General features: G+C 45.9%; 1 pseudogene across 1 annotated transcript; it reads left to right on the forward strand.

Moving 5' to 3' along the window:
• Positions 1-487: 487 nt before the first annotated feature.
• Positions 488-4,050, forward strand: LOC116563717 (annotated as a pseudogene). Its single transcript, XR_004274538.1, has 2 exons — positions 488-951; positions 984-4,050. The product of XR_004274538.1 is annotated as a eukaryotic translation initiation factor 4E transporter-like (transcript).
• Positions 4,051-5,369: the final 1,319 nt, after the last annotated feature.

Consider the following 5,369-nt stretch of genomic DNA (forward strand, 5'->3'; position numbering starts at 1 on the left):
GGCTGGCAAGGCTGCATTCCCTTGTGGAAGCTCTTGAGAACAATCTATGCTCTTGCCCTTTCCAGCCTCTAAGAGGCCACCCACATTCCTTGGCTGGTGGTCCTTCTCTCAGAGCAAATAATGGTGCATCTCTCTGCCTTTCCTCCATAGTCACATCTCCCTGGGATTCTCTCTTTTGCCTCCATGTTCTTCTTTTAAGGATCATTGGGACCACCTGAATAATCCCAGATTTTAAAGTCAGTTGACTAGCAACCATAATTCTATCTTCACCCTTAATTTCATTTTGCCATGTAACTTAATACATTAGAAGTTCCAGAGATTAAGGCCTGGAAGTTGTTGGAGGCCATTGTCTACCTACTATGCACCCTTGAAGAAATAAACTTCCTGGCCAGGCTGCAGTTACTGCCGCTGAAGAGAGACAGCGGAGCAAGTCCGGGTGGGGGCGCCAGAGCGAAGGCTGTGGGGAGCCGCGCTGGGACCCACGGGGGCGGCGGGGAGGGGAGCGGTAGCCGAGGCAAAGGGGCGCCGAGTGCAGAGCATTGTAGACCAAGGAGCCATGGATAGGAGAAGTGTGGGTGAAACAGAAAATGGCAGTGCTTTGCTTGACCTGAAGAAGCTGCTGCCTGCAAATGCCCCCATCGCCATACAAAAGAAGAACTCTTGCATGTAAAAGAACTCCCCCATTCTAAACGGAGGCCTTCTTGCCTTTCTGAAAAATATGACAGTGATGGTGACGGGGACTCTGAGAAGTGGCATGCCTCTCTTTGCCCAGCTTCAGCAGAGCTCACCAGTGGAAAGTCTGAAGAAAGAGTTAGATACAGACCGGCCTTCCCTGGTGTGCAGGATAGTAGATCCACCAGAGAATGTGAAAGAAAATGACTTAGATGTTGTTCTCAGCTCTCAGAGATGGAGCTTTGGAGGGGGCTGCCACGTGACAGCTGCTGTTAGCTCCTGGTGCTCAGGAAGTCCGTTAGAATTAGCTTCTGGTGCTCAGGAAGTCCGTTAGAAAAAGACAGTGATGGGCTTTGTCTGCTTGGTGGAGGTAGGATTGGCAGTGGGAGGATAATCTCTGCCTGGACCTTTGAGAAGGATCACCATCTTAGCGATAAAGCCCTGAGGTACTTGAGAGACAAGAAACAGAGAGAGGGACTTCAAGGACAATCGTTTCAGGAGAGAGTTTGGGGACAGTAAGCATGTCCTTGGTGAGCATAGAAGAAATTATTCTTACACAGGAGAGAACCAGAATGGTTCTCAGCTGGACCCACAAGTCAGTCTGAAACCATCAAACTGACTGGCTTCAGTGATAACATGCTAGAAGAAGATCACAAAGGGAGAAAAAGAATAAGGCGATGGACAGCCTCTGTGAAGGAAGGTATAGTAGAGTGCAATGGAGGTGTGGCTGAAGAGGATGAGGTAGAGGTCATCCTTGCACAGGAGTCTGTGGCTGATCAAGAAGTGCCAAGGAATGCCATCTTGCCTGAGCAGTCCCCAGGAGAATTTGACTTTAATGAGTTATTTAACCTTGATAAGGTGTCATGCTTGGCTTCGATGATAGAATATGTTTTGGGAGAAGAGTCAGTCTCTGCCAGTTAGTTCAGTAGGTGGTTCTCTAACCGGAACAGATCAGGAAGCTGATCCAGCAGTCTTGGGTCAACACCACATGAAGAGCTGCAGAGACTTGCAGGTCTGGAGCAAGTCTCTTTCCTGGACAGAACTTGGGGAATTACTTTGCTCCTATACCATTGGAAGACCATACTGAAAATAAAGTGGATATTTTAGAAATGCTACAGAAAGCCACAGTGGATTTGAAAACTCTTCTTTCCAGCCTTTCTGCAAATAAAAACTTAAAGAAAGCTCACATTCAGGGGTTGTGCTTTCAGCGGAGGAGATAGAATCAGGACTGAAGGGCTTGAAGGTGGACCAGCAAGTGAAGAATTCAACTCCCTTTATGGCAGAACACCTAGAAGAGACCTTGAGTGCTATAACCAACAATCGGCAACTCAAGAAAGATGGAGACATGACTGCGTTCAACAAGCTGGTGAACATGATGAAGGCAAGTGGGACTTTGCCTTCTCAGCCCAAAGTCAGCCTAAACCCTGAAAGCCATATGATGTCCCCTGCTGAGATTCCAAGCTAGCCTGTCCCTAAGAATATCCTGCAGGAACTTCTGGGTCAACCAGTTCAGAGACCTACTTCTTCCAATCTTCTGAGTGGCATTTTGGGGAGTGTGAAACCTACAACATCTTTACTGGGCCAAAGAGCACCCTCTTCTCCCTTGTCACAGGTGTTTCAAACTTGAGCAGCCTCAGCAGACTACCTTCGTCCAAGAATACCATCACCAATTGGTTTTACACCAGGACCACAGCAGCTACTCAGAGATCCATTCCAAGGCATGCGTAAACCCATGAGACCCTTCATGGCCCAGATGAGCCAGCTGGAGTTGCAACAGGGAACTTTAGAGGGGCTGGTCTTACCACATGACCTTGCTGTACAGACAGCAAACTTCTACCAGCCTAGTTTTGGCAAACCACAGGCGGACAGAACCAGAGATGAATTCAGAAACAGCCAATGACCAAGACAGCAGCACCAGTGCATCGAGGGAATTCCTCTTCCCCACCCCTGCTGCCTCCATCACAAGCATGCTTTCTCCTTTCTGTACCCTTACCTCAGTGATTTGTAAGATGTACAAGAGCAAAGAGGAAAGCAAGAAGGAGCCGGCATCTGAAAAAGCAGCTCTTGGTGACAGTAAAGAGGATACGCAGAAGGACAGTGAAGAGAATCTCCTGTCATCCAGCTCTGTACCCAGTTGCTGATTGAGACTCTTCTCCCACTACAAATTCAAAATTGTCAGCATTACAGAGGTCTTTGTGTTCCACGCCACTGTCCCAGACCAACCATTACACCAAAGAACAAGATTATTGACCTAAAGCAACTGGGAGAAAAACACCCACCTTGGTATCCCCAGTTCCCACAACACCTTTTCTCCGCCCTGTCAACCAAGTTCCCCTTGTCCCACTTGTCCCTATAGTTTGGCCTGCTCACCAGCTTCACCCACGTTGGTACAGAGGATGCTGGCCCAGGGAGTACATCCACAGCATCTTCCAAGTTTGCTCCAAGCTGATGTGCTTCCTCCTGTGATGGACTTGACTCATTTACAGGGAATATGTGGCCCTATCCTGGGTCAGCCCTTTTACACTTTCTTTACCTGCTGCTAGTCACTGTCTCTTAAACCCTCGTCCTGGAATACCTTTGCATCTGGCAATGGTGCAACAGCAGCTACAGCACTGATTTCTGCATCCTCTAGGCTCTGGTTCCTAGGCAGCAGTTGTCACCATTCAGACAACCACTCAGAACATGCCCAGCTGGTTAGGCCTGCCGCACATGCACTCCCAGCTGAAGCATTGCTCCAACCAGAGGAGCAGCTCCCCCATGGGACTCGCCTAATGGTTTGGCTCAGGTGTGCTACAGCAATCCCTGCCCTCCGTGCTCACCAAAGTTGTCAGTGTAGATGAATTGGAATACTGACAGTGAGCAGGGCACACAGATTCAACTAAGCCTGGACCTGTGGTGGCACCCTGGGCAGGACTCTGTTTCCTCATCTTGGGTTGGTTTATGGGCTTTTACTTTGGAGCACTCTGTGTGAAGTTGCTTGGGGGAACCCATGAACCTGGTGTGGTCCACATTATGATGGAAGGAACTTAACCAGTCAAGAGGAGTGTACATTGTCTGAATACAGAATGCACAATGTTGTCAATCCTGGAAATGTTTTTTCTTTTTGTAAGATATGTGAATGAAGTGTTGGTGTCCTCACCAAGAGGTGGCACCTAACGGTTCTGAGGAAATAAATGTATAGACCCTTATGTACAGACCTGTGTATAAACAACTTTTGTATATACATATAGGATAGCTTTTTTGAACTTATACAGCTGTACATAAAAGTAGCTAATATTAATTAAGCTTGTGTCAACAGTTTGGATTTTTTTCACTTGTACATTTGGGATTTTCTTTTGGTTGATTAAAATTGCATATGCTAAGTATGTGAATGAAGAATAGATAGATAGTTAGATAGATAGATAGATAGATAGATAGATAGATAGATAGATAAACTCCCCTTGATTCCAGAATCTTATCTGGTCAATGTTATAATTCACTGTCAAAATTCTTGGAAGGTTTATCTTTAGTCACTGTTGATATTTCCACCCTTACCATTCTTTCTATAATAATTTCCAAATGGTCGTTAGTCTTAGTCACTCCACTTCTTATTCACCACTGTTGTCAAAATTATCAATAAGCTTCATATCTTTTTTTATCCTACCTACCTTTCTGTATTATCCAGAACAAATGACTCCCTCATTTTTAAAATCCTCCTTCTTACAACTTTTTAAAAAATTACCAAAAAAGTTTTCTTTGTCCTCCATCTTCATTGGATGCTCCTTCTCAGCCTCCTTTACCCACTCCTCCCCGACTGCTTAATCTGTGAAAACTAAGGTCTTCTCAGTACTTAGTCACTGGCCGCCTTTTCTTCACATGTAACACTTTATCCCTAGGTGATTCCATGGAATACCATTGGTTTAGGAGTCATTCTCATATCCCATTTGCCAATTTGACATCTATATTAGTCAGGGTTCCCCAGAGGGACAAAACTAATAGGAAAAATGTATATATGAAGAGGAGTTTATTAAGAAGTATTGACTCACGTGATAAGGTGAAGTCCCACAATAGGCCATCTGCAAGCTGAGGTGCAAAGGAAGCCGGTCTGAGTCCCAAAACCCCAGAAGTAGGGAAGCTGACAGTGCAGCCTTCAGTCTGTGGCCAAAGGCCTGAGAACCCCTGGCAAATCACTGATGTAAGTCCAAGAGTCCAAAAGCTGAAGAACTTGGAATCCGATGTTCGAGGGCAGGAAGCATCCAGCAAGTGAGAGAGATGAAGGCTGGAAGACCCAGCAGGTCTGAACTTCCATCTCCTGCTTGCTTTATTCTAGCTGCTGCTGATTAGATGATGCCCACCCAGGTTGAGGTATGGCCTGCCTCTCCCACTCCACTGACTCGAATGTTAATCTCCTTTGGCAGAACCATCACAGACACACCCAGAAGAAATACTTTGCATTCTTCAATCCAATCAAGTTGACACTCCGTATTAACCATCAAAGTATCTTCATATGGATGTCTAATAGGCTTCCCAAAATGAACATGGCCAAAAACAACTTCCATCCATTTCCCCATCTGCTCCCACCTTATTCCCCTCTCATTTCTCTCCCATCTTGGTAAATGGTCTCACCATCCATCTAACTGTTAAAGCAAAAACCTAAAAAACTTCTTTGATTCATCTCTCCCTTACCCCATAAATCCAATTCACCATTCCATTAGCTC

Source organism: Sapajus apella, unplaced genomic scaffold (assembly GCF_009761245.1).
Source record: "Sapajus apella isolate SASKATOON/1434 unplaced genomic scaffold, GSC_monkey_1.0 scaffold2, whole genome shotgun sequence".
Lineage (NCBI taxonomy): Eukaryota > Metazoa > Chordata > Mammalia > Primates > Cebidae > Sapajus > Sapajus apella.